This window comes from Schistocerca cancellata, chromosome 5 (genome assembly GCF_023864275.1).
Source record: "Schistocerca cancellata isolate TAMUIC-IGC-003103 chromosome 5, iqSchCanc2.1, whole genome shotgun sequence".
NCBI lineage: Eukaryota > Metazoa > Arthropoda > Insecta > Orthoptera > Acrididae > Schistocerca > Schistocerca cancellata.
Window position 1 is genome coordinate 89,005,801 of NC_064630.1, and position 18,914 is coordinate 89,024,714.

The following is an 18,914-nucleotide window of genomic DNA, read 5'->3' on the forward strand; positions in this document are numbered from 1 at the left end:
GTCCCACAGTGTTACGTCCTATCATGCCACACCATAAATTTAAACTCCACAGCCATTGATGTAACACCTGACGAAGCCGGTGTGGATTTTCGCCTGAGCAGTAGTGCATATCATGCAAATTTACATAGCGTGGTAGGTAAACGTTGCTTCATCGGTAAAGATTACACGTTTGAAAAATGTAGAGTCGTCTCTGAGCTGTCAAAGAGCAAACCGACAAAATTCTGTACGGCGTTCGAAATTATGGTCGTCGTGTGCCTGATGCAAAGACAGATGGTAGGGTTAGAAATTGTGTCGATGCAGGATGCGAATGACGCTCATCTGGCTGATTCCACATTCCTTGGCAAGAAGTCTCGTACAAGTGTGCGGATTCATTAGCTTCGTAGCCAAAACAGCTTATTTTGTGATCTTCGTCGGTTCCAGTGTTCTTTCTTGTCCTCTTTTTGACGTTCAAGCAGCCTGTCCGCACTATCATCTTAATAATACGGGTAACTGCCCGCCGTGTCGCACAGTGGCGATCCGGACAGATAGTCCTAAACGCTGTACTGTTTCTCCATCTACATCTACATTATACTCCGTAAGACACCTAATGGTGTGTGGCGGAGTGTACTTTCGGTACCACTATCTGATCGTGCGAATAGTGCGTTGGAAGAATGATTGTCGGTAAGCCTCTGTATTGACTCTAATTCCTCGAATTTTCTCCTCGTGGTCAATACGCGAGACGTATGTGGGAGGAAGTAATATGTTGCCCAGCTCCTCCTGAAAAGTGCTGTCCCGAAATTTCAAATTCGTTCAAATAGCTCTGAGCACTGAGGGACTTAACTTCTGAGGTCATCAGTCCCTTAGAACTGAGAATTACTTAAATCTAACTAACCTAAGTACATTACACACATCCATGCCAGAGGCTGCATTCGAACCTGCGACCGTAGCGGTCGCGCGGTTCCTGACTGTAGCGCCTAGAACCGCTCGGCCACCCAGGCCGGCCCCGAAATTTCAATTGTAAATCTCTCTGTCATGCACAACGAGTCTCTTGTAACGTCTGGAGTTCGTTTAGCATCTCCGTAACGCTGTCTCACCAGCCAAACGATCCCGTGACGAAACGCGCCGCTCTTCGCTGGATCTTCTCTATCTCCTCCATCAGTCCTGCCTGATAGGGATGCCAGATAGATGAACAGTACTCAAGAATCGGGCGAACAAGCGCCTTATAAGTCACATCTTTCGTGGATGAGCTACATTTCCTTAAGGTTCTTCCGACGATAATGAGTCTGGTGCCCGCTTTTCCCACAATCTGTTTTATGTGGTCATTTCACATAGGGTCACTCTGAATAGTTACGCCTGGATATTTTACGGCAGAGGCTGTCTCCAACTGTCTGTCATCAATAGTGTAGCTGTACAGCAGTGGATTTCTTGTCCTATGTACGGGAAATACGTTACATTTATTCAGGTTCAGGGTCAACTGCCAGAGTCTGCAAAATGGCTCTGAGCACTATGGGACTTAACAACAGTCCCCTAGAACTTAGAACTACTTAAACCTAACTAACCTAAGGACATCACACACATCCATGCCCAAGGTAGGATTCGAACCTGTGACCGTAGCGGTCGCGCGGTTCCAGACTGGAGCGCCTAGAACCGCACGGCCACAGCGGCCGGCAGCGAGGATTGTCCACGGACCAGTAATGCAAGTTGCGTAGATTCACTGCCCTGTGTTTTGTGAAACCCGTTTCATCGGTAAACAGGTAGAACTGCAACGCATTCTCTGTTAATGCCCATTGACAGAATTGCACTCGATGATTAAAGTCATCACCATGTAATTGCTGATGTAGCGACACATGAAACGGGTGAAAGCGGTGACGATGCAGTATGGGCATGACACTACTTTGACTCAGTCCACCGGCTCTCGCAATGTCCCGTGTACTCATGTGTGGGTTCATGGCAACAGCAGCTAACACACCAACTGCACCCGCTTCTCCTGTGACGGGCCTATTACGGACCAGTTTGCGTGCTACGACCATACCTGTTGCATACAGTTGGCGGGAGATGTTTTGCAATGTGCGGCACGTTGAATGCTCTCTGTCCGGGTACCGTTCTGCATACACCCTGCAGGCTTCAGCTGCATTTCGTCGACACTCGCCATAGATGAGTATCATCTCCGCCTTTTCAGAGTTCGAATACACCACGGTCACAGTTCCTGCAACACTACACTATCACAGACGTCTGGTAACACGGTGTATTACAGTTGGTCTGCGTGCGGAGACGAATTCAGAATAACAGTAGCAGCAAGCGCTACATGCGGACACTGCGACAGCTAGACCAATCCACAACAGTGCACTACAGCCACACTCGTAAACACGGTCGTCATCGTAAACATGTCGCTGCAGATGCTGCTCGCCGACCGTGGCCCGTGTTTGTTACAACACGCAACTGAACGTCGGATGTTTCAAGCGTCAACTTTAGGTTACAATATCTCCGGATGTAATTAACATTTTACAATGCAATACACGGCACTGATTACGTATTTGTTTATATGTGATAACAAAACTAACGTGGTTCCATTTAAAAAAAAAACGAAGGTTTGTGTTAAAAAACATACTTCCGTGCATTTTTGTATGGTTTGTATTAAACAATTACACTAGCCCCTCTCCTCACGTTCGGTCTGTGAAATCGGTTCGTCAGTATTTGATGTGGTTTACGAAATACATCCAGCGGTAACGTTAGGTGACTCACCCTGTATATATTGAAAGCACAACGGTCCTATCACACTTCCCTGTGGTACTCCAGATATTACCTTTACATCTGTCGATTTAGTTCCATTAAGAGCGACGTGTTGAGTTCTATATGCGAGAAAGTCTTGAATCCAATCGCCAGTCTGCTCCCATACTCCGTAAGCTCCCATTTTTTTCATTAAACGGCAATGCGGGAGGGTGTCAAATGCCTTTTCGAAATCAAGGAACGTGGCATCAACCTGAACGCCGTTGTCCATTGCACTGTAGTCGCTTTTACATTCTCCGTCTAAAAGTAGTTAATTCAACTTCTTCTCATTGGTGTGCACATCTGCACGAAACGAATGTTGAGGAAGAAGTGAGCGGCCTCCAGTACGGAGAAGTAAACAGACAAATGTGTTGACATTCTGACAGAGTACAGCGCGAGAGCTCTGTGTGGCGGTTTTTGTGTATTATCAACATCGACAAGTGCAATGAATATGGATGATACGGTACTCTATGGTATTCTGCGGTTTGAATTCACTCTATTTTTTTAGCAGTTGCCTTGATTTGTATTTGTAAATGAGACTGACAATATTATACACATGTATAATGCATTATCATTTTGTTCAAATTGCACAAGTATTCCACCTCACGTAGTGTAATAATGTTGACTGTAAGCTGTGTTCATATCACTAAAGTTACATATCGTACATCAGAGCTTTTATAATTTTTGTCTTCGATGGATTTAATTATTCTTAGCAAATTGATCGTGAAAGGGAACCACAGAATACCACCCGCACACAACACTGACGTATGCTACCAGAAATATTTTTCTCCGTGATTCGTGCGTAGTTTAATTTTGGCCACATACATCAGCAATGAAATCTTGTTCAACAATAAATACCATCAGCACTGTTCTTAGAAAATGCAGTCTGATTCGATTAATTTTTTACTTTTATAAATAGAGTTCAGTACCACCGGTGAACATTTATTTCTTACACATCGGAATATTGAAAGTTTGCAGTTTCAAGTAATTTAAATTTGCCGCTGTAATAAAAGTTAAGATGGCGGCCAACAAAAGATAGAGGATTTCTTTTTTAATTAAGATTTTCCTTTTCCCAATAAATCATTTAAATCATTTAAATTGATGCTACCAATAAGAAAAATGATTAAATTGTTTCTCAAATTAGTTTAATGCAAACCCATGCTATTTTCAACTAGAAGTACAGACGAAGTTGCTATATAATCGCAACTGACAATGGCTGCGCTTCTTGCAGCTATGATAAAACAATTAATACAAAATTATAATTAAAAGAGGAAGTGAATTTTCAATAATTAATCATAAATAGTTTTAACGTATTTGGCTCTATTTGTTTTTATCAGAAAATAAACGCAAAAGTACAATAATTTTACATTAAATCTTTTTCACTTAACAGACCTCAAATCGATTCGCGTTTTGCTATGTACATCAGAAGAAGACGACAAAAGGGTACAAAACAAAAGAAAAGATTGACATAAATTAACAAAGAATGTGAGACAAATATTGTCACACGTTCATACTCAACTCATTATATATATATCGTGGATGTTATATCTGCTTGGAGGTGTTTGCATGCTAGTGCCGATTCCGGCCACCATGCTCTCATATTCTAGGACAACGTCAACATTAACAAACGCTGTACCACTATAATTGTCTTCCGAGAAATATCGAATGCCGTTATAAAAACTATACGGTTCCGTTTACATAACGTACTAGCTTCAATACAGGGTGTTACAAAAAGGTACGGCCAAACTTTCAGGAAACATTCCTCACACACAAATAAAGAAAAGATGTTCTGTGGACATGTGTCCGCAAACGCTTAATTTCCATGTTAGAGCTCATTTTAATTTCGTCAGTATGTACTGTACTTCCTCGATTCAACGGCAGTTGGCCCAATTGAAGGAAGGTAATGTTGACTTCGGTGCTAGTGTTGACATGCGACTCATTGCTCTACAGTACTAGCATCAAGCACATGAGTACGTAGCATCAACGTGGTTTTGCAGTCAGTGCAATGTTTACAAAAGCGGAGTTGGCAGATCCCCATTTGATGTATGGATTAGCACGGGGCAATAGCCGTGGCGCGATACGTTTGTATTGAGACAGATTTCCAGAACGAAGGTGCCCCGACAGGAAGACGTTGGAATCAATTGATCGGCGTCTTAGGGAGCAAGGAAAATTCCAGCCTATGACACGCGACTGGGGAAGACCTAGAACGACGAGGACACCTGTAATTGACGAGGCAATTCTTCGTGCAGTTGACACTAACCCTAATGTCAGCGTCAGAGAAGTTGCTGCTGTACAAGGTAACGTTGACCATGTCACTGTATGGAGAGTGCTTCGGGAGAACCAGTTGTTTCCGTACCATGTACAGCGTTTGCAGGCACTATCAGCAGCTGATTGGCCTCCACGGGTACACTTCTGCGAATGGTTCATCCAACAATGTGTCAATCCTCATTTCCATGCAAATATGCTCTTTACGGATGAGGCTTTATTCCAACGTGATCAAATTGTAAATTTTCACAATCAACATGTGTGGGCTGACGAGAATCCGCACGCAATTGCCACGTCATCAACACAGATTTTCTGTGAACGTTTCGGCAGGCATTGTTGGTGATGTCTCGATTGGGCCCCATGTTCTTCCTCCTACTCTCAATTGAGCACGATATCATGATTTCATACTCTACCTGTGCTGCTAGAACATGTGCCTTTACAAGTACGGCACAACATGTGGTTCATACACGATGCAGCTCCTGCACATTTCAGTCGAAGTGTTCGTACGCTTCTCAACAATCGATTCGGTGACCGATGTATTGGTAGAGGCGGACCAATTTCATGGCCTCCACGGTCTCCTGACCTCAACCCTCTTGACTTTCATTTATGGGGGCATTTGAAAGCTCTTGTCTACGCAACCCGGAGCCAAATGTAGAGACTCTTCGTGTTCGTATTGTGGACGGCTGTGATACAATACGCCATTCTCCAGGGCTGCATCAGCGCATCTGGGATTCCATGCGACGGAGGGTGGATACATGTATCCTCGCTAAGGGAGGACATTTTGAACATTTCCTGTAACAAAGTGTTTGAAGTCACGTTGGTACGTTCTGTTGCTTTGTTTTTCCATTCCATGATTAATGTGATTTGAAGAGAAGTAATAAAATGAGCTCTAACATGGAATGTAAGCGTTTCCGGACACATGTCCACATAACATATTTTCTTTCTTTGTGTGTGAGGAATGTTTCCTGAAAGTTTGGCCGTACGTTTTTGTAACACCCTGTATATCCATTGGTACCAGCACCAAAGACATTAACCAATCAAAATTACGTACTCTCGACTCTCTAAACATTTGCCGAAAACCGCATTTCGATGTGTGTAAACGTTCACGCAAGTAAAGGGGTGTTATATTTTACGTGACTCACCATGTATGCAAAGTGAACATTAATACGAGGGTCACTCCAAGAGAAATGCACACTATTTTTTATTTATACATCTTTTATTCTATGTGTTTTAATGTCCTTTACGAAAAATATTTTCATTCCTCCACATAATTTCTATCCCTCTCAACTGTCTTACGCCATCTTGGAACCAGCGCCTGTATACCCGCACGGTAAAATTCTAGACCAACCTGTTGGAGCCACTGTTTGGCAGCGGGCACAAAGGAGTCATCATCTTCAAACGTTGTTCCACGAAGAGAGTCTTTCGGTTTCCCAAAGATATGATAGTTGCATGGAGCTAGGTCAGGACTGTAAGGCGGGTGTTTCAGTGTTGTTCATCCGAGTTTCGTGATCGCTTCCATGGGTTTTTGACTGACATACGGCCATGCATTGTCATGCAACAGCAAAACATCCTGCTTTTGGCTATGTGGTCGAGCACGACTCAGTCGAGCTTGAAGTTTCTTCACTGTCGTCACATATGCATCACAAATTAGGGTGGTTCCACTTGGCATGATGTCCACATGTTTTCGGAATCGAAAAACACCGTAGCCATAACTTTTCGAGCAGGTGTGGTTTTGAATTTTTTTTTTCCCTTGGGTGAATTTGCATGATGCCACTCCATTGATTGCCTCTTCGTCTCTGGTGAAAAGTGATGGAGCCATGTTTTATCACCTGTCACAATTCTTCCAAGAAATTCATCTCCACCATTCTCATACTGTTCCAAAAGTTCACTGCATACCGTTTTCCTTGTTTGTTTGTGAGCCACTGTCAACATCCTGGGAACCCACCTGGCACAAACATTTCTTAACGCCACCACTTTCAGTATTCTGCAAGCACTTCCTTCCCCTTTTCCAACGGAGCGCGACAATTCGTTCACTGCGATGCGTCTGTCATCAGGCAACAATTCGTTAACTATCTGCACATTGTCTGCAGTGTGTGCAGTAGGAGGGCTGCCGCTGCGAGGACAATCCCCATTATTGTCGTGCCCGGTTTCATCACGTAACCTGCTTACCCACCGACTAACTGTACTGCGATCGACAGCAGCATCTCCATACCCCTTTTTCAACCTCTTGTGGATGTTTCCTACTGTCTTGTTTTCAGAGAACAGGAATTCTATGACAGCACGTTGCTTCTGACAAACGTCATTGTTTTTCTTTATTGTTATTTTTAAACCTGTTTACCGGCAGGCCAGCAGCAGCATACTACGCCGCTCTTTGGCCATAGAGAAACATAAAAGAAACAAATGAAGACAATTAGAGAAAAACATGGTGGACATATAAACGGAGACAAACACTTTTTAAAATATATGGAGCCGTTCACCGGCGTAGAGTCCAAGATGAAATTTGGTCATACACTTGGACACATACTTAGACGAAAATTGTCACACGCGAACGGAGGTGCACAAAACGAATAACACTGAACCACTTAAGCACAAGACGACGGCACACACAGAAACACGAGGCGTTGTTCTCCGGCACGCGAATGTTCACTAAGCCTGTACGAGTCCGGGAACCTTCCAAGAGAGGAGGAGGGGGGGTGGGAGAGGGAGAGGGGCGAGCAGAGATGCCACAGGCAGGGGAGATAGAGGGAAGGGAGGCAGAGGGAGGGGGAGCCCGGGGGAAGAGGGGTGGGGGATGGGGGATTGGGCGAAAAGAAGGGAGGAAGGGTGCCTAAAGACACAGGAAGTAGGGGGGAGGATCAAAGTTGATAGGAGGAGTAGATGGAGGGAAGGAGGGCTCCATCAGGGAGGGGGAGCTTAAGGAAGCCACCTCGGGAGAGGGTAAGGAGGGTGGAGAGATGGAGACCGGTGGGACGTGGGAATACAGGCGCGGCAGCGGGCGGGGGTGGGAGAGGATGGGCGAGACAAGCGGGTGAGGAGGATCGAGTTTACGGGAGGTGTACAGGATCCGTATCCTTTCAAGGAAAAGGAGGAGGTGGGGGAACGGAATGGGATGGTACAGGATCCGTGTGGGGGAGGGGAGACGGATGCGATATGCGAGGCGGAGAGCATGGCGTTCAAGGATTTGATGGGATTTATAAAAGGTAGAGGGTGGGGGGGGGCGGTGATCCAGGCCGGATGGGAGTAACAAAGGATAGGGCGGATGAGGGATTTATAGGTGTGGAGGATGGTGGAGGGGTCCAGACCCCACGTAAGGCCGGAAAAGAGCCTGAGGAGATGGAGTCGGGAGCGTGCCTTAGCTTGGATTGTCCGGAGATGGGGGACGAATGTCATGTGTAGCAGCCATCTTGAAGACGTGCTGTGCCGGTGTCACTCACGGGAACAGGTTGAACTAAGTTTGAAAACAAGCGGGAAGGATGTATCTACACACTAAAACTTTCACACATGAAGAATGAAAACTGTATTTTTACAAAAATAGTGTGCATCTCTTTTGGAGTGACCCTCGTAAAACCGATAAATTGCAGGGACGGATTCCTGACTGGAAATGCAGAAAAAGTTCTATGAATATGTATACGGAAATACATCGATAGCGTTGTAGATGGCACTGGCGAACGCCATTTCCTCTGTCCACGTGCTGTGTGTTTCTTTTGTGCGGCAGGCTGTGCGATTGACGCAGAGTAGTGTAAGTAGCATAACAGTCTGGTATTCATGACGGGAATAGGCCGAGATGGTGTTTGTGTGCAGCCAAGCAGATGGAAACGGTCGAGAGGCAGCACGGCTATACCAAAACAAGTACCCTCACAGACACCAACCACATTACACGTCAGTTGAAGCCCTTTTGCGCGTTTGTGTGATACATGAGTCCTTTCGGACAGACAAATGTGCAGGGAATGACGGACTGCGTACGCCATATTTTGAGCACCAGATTCCACAGGATACTGAGATAAACCCTAGTAAAAGCTCCAGGAAGTGGTTCGCCAAAATGGTGTAAACCTAAGTACGATTTTTTGAATCCTGAATGACACCTGCTACTACCCCTATCATGAGCAATCCCATTGAGGTCACTTTGAACGTCCGTTGTGACGTCTACGTGATGAAACTCCGTTTTGTGTTCAGGGACGATTTGCTTTCGTGGCAATCATACCGTTCATTTCCGGACACATATTAATAGGATATTTTTCCCCATTTTCAGTCACGAATCCACCCTGCCGTTTCTCGGTTTTATTCATATTCATCGCTTATACGGTCTCTCTCATCAGGGTCTCTGACGTTACGGCAGGTATTGGCAGTATCTTTTTTGCACTGTGTACTGGAGTCAGTCCAAATACATAGTACTCCTCAAGTTGTTCCTTCGATGCCCAGTGCTGGCAGAAAACGTCTGTTTCTTTTCCATCATCAGCAAAAATATTTTTAAAGCGTAGTTTTACGTGTCCATTTGTTTGAGCGATGCCCAATCAGTCTAGCGCGATATTCGTTTTATTGTTCTATATTAACAGTGACAGTAAACCGCGAAGCAAACCCCGTACCCCCACAGCAACAGAACTGCCCAGTCCTGCGCCTACTTCTGCCGCCTAGCATGCAGCACTACTGAATCGCTGCTGAATTGATGTTTATTCTTCGTGTTTTCCTGTACCTGGTAATGAATAATGATAAAACTAATATCACAGTATACTAATTTCGGGATGATCAATAGAATGGGCACGTACACTACTGGCCATTAAAATTGCTACACCAAGAAGAATTGCAGATGATAAATGGGTATTCATTGGACAAATATATTATACAAGAACTGATATGTGATTACATTTACACGCAATTTGGGTGCATAGATCCTCACAAACCAGTACCCAAAAAAACACCTCTGGCCTTAATAACGCCCTTGATATGACTGGGCATTGAGACAAACTGATCTTTGATGGCGTGTACAGGTACAGCTGACCTTGCAGCTTCAACACGATACCACAGTTCATCAAGAGTAGCGTATTGTGACGAGCCAGTTGCTCGGCCACTATTGACCAGACGTTTTCAGTGGTGAGACATCTGGAGAATGTGCTGGCCAGGGCAGCAGTCGAACATTAATGTATCCAGAAACGCCCGTACAGGACCTGCAACATGCGGTCGTGCATTATCCTGCTCAAATGTCGTGTTTCGCAGGGATCGGATTAAGGGTAGAGCCACGGGTAGTAACACATCTGAAATATAGCGTCCACTGTTAAAAGTGCCGTCAATGCGAACAAGAGGTGGCCGAGACGTGTAACTAGTGGCACCTCATACCATCACGCCGGGTGATACGACAGTAAGGCGATGACGAATTCACGCTTCCAATGCGCGTTCACCGCGATGTCACCAAACACGGACGCGACCATCATGATGCTGTAAACAGAATCTGGATTCATCCGAAAAAATGACGTTTTGCCATTCGTGCACCCAGGTTCGTCGTTGAGTACACCATCGCAGGCGCTCCTGTCTGTGATGCAGTGTCAATGGTAACCGCAGCCATGGTCTCCGAGCTGATAGTCCATGCTGCTGCGAACGTCGTAGAACTGTTCGTGCAGATGACTGCTGTCTTGCAAACGTCCCAGTCTGTTGTCTCAGGAATCGAGACGTGGCTGCACGATCCGTTACAGCCATGCGGATAAGATGCCTGTCATCTCGACTGCTAGTGATACGAGGCCGTTGGGATCGAGCAAGGCGTTCCATATTACCCTCCTGAACCCACCGATGCCATAGTCTGCTAACAGACATTGGATCTCGACCAACGCGAGCAGCAACGTCGCGATACGATAAACCGCAATCACGATAGGCTTCAATCCGACCTTTATCAAAGTCGGAAACGTGATGGTATACATTTCTCCTCCTTACACGAAGCATCACAACAACGTTTCACCCGGCAACGCCGGTTAACTGCTGTTTGTGTGTGAGAAATTGGTTGGAAACTTTCCTCATGTCGGCACGTTGTAGGTGTCGCCACCGGCGCCAACCTTGTGTGAATTCTGTGAAAAGCTAATGATTTGCATATCACACAATCTTCTTCCTGTTGGTTAAATTTCGCGTCTGTGGCGCGTCATCTTCGTGGTGTAGCAGTTTTAATGGCGAGTATAGTAAAACTTCGCCATAAAAATCGTTTTGCAGGTTACGGGAAAAAAACCGACACTTTCTGTCGGCAGTGGGCGCCACATGAACGACTTGCTACACTCCTGGAAATGGAAAAAAGAACACATTGACACCGGTGTGTCAGACTCACCATACTTGCTCCGGACACTGCTAGAGGGCTGTACAAGCAATGATCACACGCACGGCACAGCGGACACACCAGGAACCGCGGTGTTGGCCGTCGAACGGCGCTAGCTGCGCAGCATTTGTGCACCGCCGCCGTCAGTGTCAGCCAGTTTGCCGTGGCATACGGAGCTCCATCGCAGTCTTTAACACTGGTAGCATGCCGCGACAGCGTGGACGTGAACCGTATGTGCAGTTGACGGACTTTGAGCGAGGGCGTATAGTGGGCATGCGGGAGGCCGGGTGGACGTACCGCCGAATTGCTCAACACGTGGGGCGTGAGGTCTCCACAGTACATAGATGTTGTCGCCAGTGGTCGGCGGAAGGTGCACGTGCCCGTCGACCTGGGACCGGACCGCAGCGACGCACGGATGCACGCCAAGACCGTAGGATCCTACGCAGTGCCGTAGGGGACCGCACCGCCACTTCCCAGCAAATTAGGGACACTGTTGCTCCTGGGGTATCGGCGAGGACCTTTCGCAACCGTCTCCATGAAGCTGGGCTACGGTCCCGCACACCGTTAGGCCGTCTTCCGCTCACGCCCCAACATCGTGCAGCCCGCCTCCAGTGGTGTCGCGACAGGCGTGAATGGAGGGACGAATGGAGACGTGTCGTCTTCAGCGATGACAGTCGCTTCTGCCTTGGTGCCAATGATGGTCGTATGCGTGTTTGGCGCCGTGCAGGTGAGCGCCACAATCAGGACTGCATACGACCGAGGCACACAGGGCCAACACCCGGCATCATGGTGTGGGGAGCGATCTTTTACACTGGCCGTACACCACTGGTGGTCGTCGAGGGGACACTGAATAGTGCACGGTACATCCAAACCGTCATCGAACCCATCGTTCTACCATTCCTAGACCGGCAAGGGAACTTGCTGTTCCAACAGGACAATGCACGTCCGCATGTATCCCGTGCTACCCAACGTGCTCTAGAAGGTGTAAGTCAACTACCCTGGCCAGCAAGATCTCCGGATCTGTCCCCCATTGAGCATGTTTGGGACTGTATGAAGCGTCGTCTCACGCGGTCTGCACGTCCAGCACGAACGCTGGTCCAACTGAGGCGCCAGGTGGAAATGGCATGGCAAGCCGTTCCACAGGACTACATCCAGCATCTCTACGATCGTCTCCATGGGAGAATAGCAGCCTGCATTGCTGCGAAAGGTGGATATACACTGTACTAGGGCCGACATTGTGCATGCTCTGTTGCCTGTGTCTATGTGCCTGTGGTTCTGTCAGTGTGATCATGTGATGTATCTGAACCCAGGAATGTGTCAATAAAGTTTCCCCTTCCTGGGACAATGAATTCACGGTGTTCTTATTTCAATTTCCAGGAGTGTAGTTAGTGTCTTAGTGATCGGGGATAGCTAGTAGTAGCCAGGCAAGAAGTAACTGGTAGCGATTTTATGAAGTTTTTCTGTTATGGAATAGTAAATATTTTCTGGAGCAGTAAGTTACTATTGCCATAAGCAATAGTGCATATTGTAACGTGTTATGTTACTTGGGTTTTTAGGTGAGGGCTGACTGAATTGTTTTGTATTAATTATTGCTATTATTTCAAGAAGACATTTTGAGTTGTTCAAAGCATATTCCATTTTATTCGGAGCTCAAAATAATATTGTTGGTAATAGTGTTTTAAAGCTCAAACTTACTGGTCGTTTTTTCCTTGTTTTGGTCCACACTGTTGCCTCTCAAAATACATAAAGCAGAGAGCTTGCAGTAGGAAACGTATGTTCCACAATATCAAAGCTAAAGATGTGCTGGCATCTCTTAAGGTGTGCATTCTAGAGCCCCTGTTTACCAGACTTGCCCATGTTTACAACTGTCAAATCCCAGGAATACTGACCATTCCTCCAGGGACATTCTATAAACAACAGCATCATCCGCAGACAACTTTATGGAGCCTCCGACGTTATCCACTAGGTCATTTATGTATATTGTGGAAAGAATTGGTCCTAGAAATTTCTCTCTGGATATGTTTCATGTTTCTTATACTTTTGAGAATATCTCTCCGTTAATAACGACTTGCTGTGTTCTCTTTACTAAGCACTCTTCAGTCCAATCACAGGGCTGCTCTGATATCGGTATGCATGTGTAAAAGAACTGGATTTCTCCGGGGCTCATAACTTGGGTTCTGTTGGGGATAGAAAGGTAGGATCAAGTGTTCGGGATAGCCCTTGGGCTAAGGACAACTTGTATAACCAACAGAAGGATCATCTTATGGTAATTAGCGTACAGTACAGGGTCAAAGATTGAATATTACACGATTTCCCGGCTTAGGAAAATGGAGAACGTCGGTTAGTTCTTCCTGCATTAGAAGTGGTCTACGGTGAGCGTGAAGGGTATGTTGAAGCACCATATAGTTCGCTGGCGGTTTCCGAACAATCCCAGAAACAGTGTTTCTCACCATATTTTCTCCGTCAGCCTCGTTTTCAAAAATATTTATCCTTTATCGAGGAACAAACCAAAAAATCACGGTTTTTGATATCAAACCGGAGCCAAAGATTTCAGGGCGGCTGTGCACAACAAACGGCTTGAATCTTTACGATACAGTCCTACCATCCCGATTTCGAACACCCTTGAAAATATATTGATATCGTTACCGTTTTCGAGATACAGGCGTTCAAAATTACGCTACTTGTGCAAGTAAAATACACACATAAAATCCGGTGTGAGGAGAAACTGTAGTTTATAAAGTGACATAACACGGAGAAATGTGTTGTAAAGAGTCTCCGTTATCATCAGAAGGTTTCTAGGTATCCCATGTTGTAACATGCAAAATTTTTGTCCACATAAAATCCTGTCTCAGGTGTAAAATTAGTTTTGTATTATCTCAAGTTCACATAAGTGAGGTATCAAAACTTTATTGACCCATGCAGCTCTTTCATGCGACGTGCCCTACAGCAACAGGAAAAAGAAGGAGACCAGCAGCAAAATTCTCTTATCGGAGCACAAGAAAGGCACCTTGTTTAAAAGACTCTGACTGCCATATTCTACCCTCCTTAGCATCTTTAAATATTTTCCTAATCATTTTGGCATGTGAACATATTCTCCATTTTTTATGATTTGAGGGAAGGAGACAGTGACAGTGGGAACGTAATAAAGAAGTTTAAAAGTAATAAATATTCGGAGATGGGAGACTGGATGTGATATAGATAGAGTGGAGGAGAAAGTGACAGTATGAGAGAAAGACAGGCACACGATGGCAGTGAAACATAGTTGCCAGTGCTAGGAAACCGTGAAGGGGACAGTGCCAGTGAGAGATGAAATAAACAGAAGGAGAAATTGAGAGTTGGTGAGAGCCAGTGATTGTTAGAGACAGAGTCTTTGACAACAGGACAGAGAGCATGACAGTGAGAAGAAACAGCAGACATGGGAAGGAATGAACGAATTAGTAGCAGTAAGAGAGAGCAAGAACGAGGAAGTGTCAACGAGAGGAGACGTTATTAATAGGACAGAACGAAGGAGACTGTGGGTATCAGACAGGAAACAGTGACAGCGATATACAAAGAGATAACGAAAGAGATTCAGGCTGAATGAGAGAGTGAGAATGGGGAAGTAGGAGTGGTTGGGTATGAATTACTTACAGCCGTAGACCAGTGGGTGTTACCGAGTAACAACTAGTAGAGGTTGTGGGATGCGAGTTTTATGTTACAAAGGGCTCGAATATGTTAGCAACGCAACATTTTTGTGAAAAATTTTAAAGGAAGGTAGTATGAAGCAGCTGGTAACCCACTTTTCGGTCAGAGTCTCTTACACGGGAACATACTCGCTTTTCCGTGCTCCAGTAGTGGCGTTTTCCTGCTGGTCCCGAGTGCGACTATTCTGGTGATTAGGCGATGTGCGAACGTGTATCGAACGCATTCTGGAAGTCAATAAAGAGAACGACGGTATCAAACGGGTGCAGTGGACGAATAGAGGTAGTTGTGTTTCATACTATCGTTGGCTGCGGATTTCTGCAGAGGAGATATTTGACCTCCATTACGGTCACAGTGCACCAGCGTGGATGGCGTTTCAAAATTCTACGACGGGCTATGTGAGCTGACTTTTGCTGCTTGTGCAAGAGTTACAGAAACATTTTATGAAATGAATGAGGCGATATTAACATTGCAGAGCGATATGAAGTGGGAAAAGCATGTAATGGCAGTTGTGGGGAAAGCTGATAGTCGTCTTCGGTTCATTGGTAGAATTTGGGAAGATGTGGTTCAGCTGTAAAGGAGACCGCTTATAAAACACTAATACACTAATACCACCGATTTTTGAGTACTGCTCGAGCGTTTGGGATCCATATCAAGTCGAATTGTGGGAGGACAGAGAAGCAATTCAGAGGCGGGCTGCTAGATGTGTTACTGGTAGGTTTGATCATCACGCGAGTGTTACGGAAATGCTTCAGGAACTCGGGTGGGAGTCTCTAGAGCAAAGTAGGCTTCCTTATCGTGAATCGCAACTGAGGGAATTTAGAGAACCAGAATTTGAGGCTGACTGCAGTACAATTTTACTGCCGCCAACCTACATTTCGCGGAAAGACCACAAAGATAAGATAAGAGAGATTAGGGCTCGTACAGAGGCAAATAGGCAAACATTTTTCCCTCGTGCTGTTTGGGAGTGGAACAGGGAGAGAAGATGCTAGTTGTGGTATGAGGTACCCTCCGCCACGCACCGTATGGTGGATTGCGGAGTATGTAGATGTAGATGTAGATGTAGGTAAGATCTATCTTATCACGTTTGGTAGTTCACATTTTTCTTCTTTGTTTTGTTTTATTTGGACATTTGAACTGCTCCATGGCACGACTCCCAGTGCAAGTATCAAGTGCCACGTCGAGATAGGAGGCTCCTAGTGCTGCCTAGGGCAAACAGCGTTAGAGAAGCTAGTCGCAGTGGTGCATTTTTCCGGTGCGCCGGTGGTCTGTTTCAGTTTTTTGTTTTTCTTTTGCTCGTTCCTTTCCTTCCGTTACAGCCGAAGCTAAGCCAGCCTTCCGTGTCCCCAGGGGGCCGCACTGACTCATTCCCTCTTGCTCTCCTCGTCTCTCTCCCTCTCCCTCTCCCTCCCCCCCCCCTCTCTCTCTCTCTCTCTCTCTCCCCCTATCCCCTTTTTTTGCTTCCTTCCTTTTGCGTAGCGTCCCTGTCGCGTGCAGTCCAGCGCCCAACGTTTTCTGTTTTTCAATTAATATCGGCGGCCGCGGCCACCGTCGCGCCGCAGCCATCGCGCGCAGGCAGAATTCATTTGGCCGACATCTACGCTCCGGCAGATAACTTTGGCGCTGTTCCACAAATTTTTCACCGCTGAGCAGCTAACGCGTCGCTAGCTTCCGCCCGCCTTCCCATTCTGCCGGAGATCACTTTTTGTTCCTCCGCTGGCTATCGGTCTCTGTCGGTTAGTACACCATGGATAACGAATCATGTGCTGACAGAGGAAAAAAATCGTTACTGGGTTGCCACAGGATTCGACGCTGACTCTACTGCAGATCTCACAACGGACAAATCTCTTCTTGTCACTTTGCAGGAAATCATAAATACTAAACTGAACTAAACTCCTCCCGAACAGGCGATGAAGGCCCAACGGTACCGACCGGCCGCCGTGTCATCCTCAGCTCATAGGCGACACTGGATGCGGATACAGAGGGGCATGTGGTCACCACACCGCTCTCCCGGCCGTATGTCAGTGTCCGAGACCGAGCCGTTACTTTTAAATCAAGTAGCTCCTCAGAATGAGATTTTCACTCTGCAGCGGAGTGTGCGCAGATATGAAACTTCCTGGCAGATTAAAACTGTGTGCCCGACCGAGACTCGAACTCTGGACCTTTGCCTTTCGCGGGTAAGTGCTCTACCATCTGAGCTACCGAAGTACCTCGTCTCCTACCTTCCAAACTTTACAGAAGCTCTCCTGCGAGCCTTGCAGAACTAGCACTCCTGAAAGAAAGGATATTGCGGAGACATGGCTTAGCCACAGCCTGGGGGATGTTTCCAGAATGAGATTTTCACTCTGTAGCGGAGTGTGCGCTGATATGAAACTTCCTGGCAGATTAAAACTGTGTGCCCGACCGAGACTCGAACTCGGGACCTTTGCCTTTCGCGGGCAAGTGCTCTACCATCTGAGCTACCGAAGCACGACTCACGCCCGGTACTCACAGCTTTACTTCTGCCAGTACCTCGTCTCCTACCTTCCAAACTTTACAGAAGCTCTCCTGCGAACCTTGCAGAACTAGCACTCCTGAAAGATTGGATATTGCGGAGACATGGCTTAGCCACAGCCTGGGGGATGTTTCCAGAATAGTTCTGCAAGGTTCGGAGAAGAGCTTCTGTAAAGTTTGTAAGGTAGGAGACGAGGTACTGGCAGAAGTAAAGCTGTGAGTACCGGGCGTGAGTCGTGCTTCGGTAGCTCAGATGGTAGAGCACTTGCCCGCGAAAGGCAAAGGTCCCGAGTTCGAGTCTCGGTCGGGCACACAGTTTTAATCTGCCAGGAAGTTTCAAGTAGCTCCTCAGTTTGCCTCACAAGGGCTGAGTGCACCCCGCTTCCCAACAGCACTCGGCAGACCGGGTGGTCACCCATCCAAATGCTAGCCCAGCCCGACAGCGCTTAACTGCGGTGATCTGACGGGAACCGGTGTTACCACTGCGACAAGGCCGTTGGCAATCATAAATACACTGCCGAAAAAATCGTAACATCAAAAACTAATGAATGTAGAGTTATGAAAGTTCTGGAATACCTTTGTCTAGGCAACATACTTATGGGGCTCCGGAAAGGCTCAAAAATCATGAAAAATTCAATTTTTACTTTTTTGCGTTTTCTGAATCTGCAGACTATTACCTTTTAATAGATATATAATTAATTCAATTCCGAAGACTACAACTATTTTTAATTTTTTTTTGAAATGTGTTCTACATGGGCGTGACCCACTGTGGCGCTGTTAAACTGCTGTCAAATGGTGTTATTTTTAACGTCCGTGTTCATCAGGTACATTTTAGTGATGTGAGATAAAGTATGTGTTGTGGCTAACCTGTGATGGTTCAATATATATCGCTGGTGTGATTGTCGATTGTTTCATGTTTATTTACTGTGTCGTTATCTCGAAAATATTCGTAATTAATTCTGTTTCTTGAGTCTCTGTTTTGTTGAAGTATAATAATGAGTAAAAGTAAAGTTATTAGAAATCCTCTGAAGGATGGCAACATTGTAAGGTGCAAGGTATTTAGAGATATGGGAATGAAGATAGGTTCTAACATGGTACGAGCGTTGCTTGCTTTAGTCAAGGAACGCCTTCGGGCTGCAGACAGGGCTGTAAAGAGTCTAGAAATACAAGCAAGAGTAAACAGGAGGAGGAACAAGAGGAAGCTGGAGGAGGAGTTTGCAGAGGATGAAGATAATCCATCCTATGGACCTGGAATGCACTAAAAAGTTAATCCAATCTTTGTCGCTCGATTCCCAAAACTTTTATTTTCTCATACTTATTACATCTTTTCTAAGGATCTTCCACACATATTTGTTTCAAACTTTCAGTAAATGTTACACAGTACCTTATGCATAATTTAACACAGCTTTTTTCCAAAAAACTGTATATTTTTGAATATATA

At 45.9% G+C, this 18,914-nt stretch overlaps 1 pseudogene; it reads right to left on the bottom strand.

Annotated features, from left to right (window-relative positions):
* Positions 1-17,856: 17,856 nt before the first annotated feature.
* LOC126189793 (5S ribosomal RNA) lies at positions 17,857-17,974 on the bottom strand (annotated as a pseudogene).
* Between the last annotated feature and the right edge of the window lie 940 nt (positions 17,975-18,914).